Raw genomic sequence first — 1,212 nt, 5'->3', positions numbered from 1 at the left:
AGCTATATGCTAGGATTCCAGTGGATGAGGGACAAAGAGAATAGGAAAGGAGATTTGGTTAAGGAAGAGTGAGGCTATAGGATTGGAGGAGAGGGGATGGAGGTGGCAAAAGGGTTCCAGGTATAAGTTGAGTGTTGAGGCAGGTTGAGGTGGCTGTGGAGGATGTGCACAGACTAGCTTGGGGGCTGGGGAGATGGAGGAGCACAGGCTTAGTGGTGGGAGTGAGGAAAGCAGGTCTGCACTAGGAAAGAGGTATTGGAGGCTTTGGAAGGGAGGGAGGGGATGGGCTGAGGGCCTCTTTGTAAGAGACTGGGCTGCTGTTCTTTGTTGCCAGGGAACAGGGTTGGTGTCTGTGGCCCGTCCCAGAGCAGTGGAGTCTCAGGCATGGTAAGAGGTCACTGCAAGTCCCTCAGCAAAGTCCCCAACCCACTCACCCGTCACACTATTGAGAAACTCCAGCATGACAGGGTGGAGAGAGGATGGAGATCTATGATGATCCAGACCATCTCATCTTCCTAAGTGCTGTAACCTTGGTAGACTCCCTTCCTAAGTACTGTAGCCTTGGTAGCTTACCTTCCCACCCTCTTGTCCACTGACACACTAGGATTGTAGAGACAGGTCTAGTGAGATCCTGGACTTCACACTAAAGGGAACTTAGGCAGAGGGAAGCATTCCTTTGCCTGATTTGCCTCTCTTTGTTCCAGGACTCCTCCTTCACAGCCCATCACAGCAATAGCTCTGAACTGGCTGCGGGATTGCCCATGGATGTACCACATGTGAGGCTTGACTCACCACCTTCTTTCGATAACACCACCTACACTGGCCTTCCTCTTGATTGATCCTATATCAGGGAAACCTCCACCCCCATCCCCACAGCCCCCTCTGCCTCCCAAGATTCTAATGTCCTCTAAATCTGACATATGCCAGTTGTTTTCCCTGGAGGGGACAGAGGTGAGGGAGCCTCCAGTGAGCCAGCCCAGGATCTGCCTAGTGATCAAGCCCCACCCAGCTAAATGGTTCACCTTTACTCTGGGGACCACCTGTGTGGGGGAGTTCTCTGCAACTGTCCAACCAACTCTGCCCTAAATACCCAGAGTATGTAAGCAACTGGGACTTTGGGATCTAATCTAGTATCTTGACTTTACAGACAGGGAGAGTGATACTTAGATATGAGGTGTCTTGAGGAAGAACTCCACCCTACCCCAATGTGCA

General features: G+C 51.7%; 1 pseudogene; it reads left to right on the top strand.

The window, feature by feature from the left end:
* Nucleotides 1–306: 306 nt before the first annotated feature.
* On the top strand, nt 307–1,190 carry LOC103728373 (annotated as a pseudogene).
* Nucleotides 1,191–1,212: the final 22 nt, after the last annotated feature.

This window comes from Nannospalax galili, unplaced genomic scaffold (genome assembly GCF_000622305.1).
Source record: "Nannospalax galili isolate Female #2095 unplaced genomic scaffold, S.galili_v1.0 C48790099, whole genome shotgun sequence".
Lineage (NCBI taxonomy): Eukaryota > Metazoa > Chordata > Mammalia > Rodentia > Spalacidae > Nannospalax > Nannospalax galili.
Note: the sequence above shows the minus strand (reverse complement) of the source record. Positions and strands in the feature narration are given on the sequence as shown.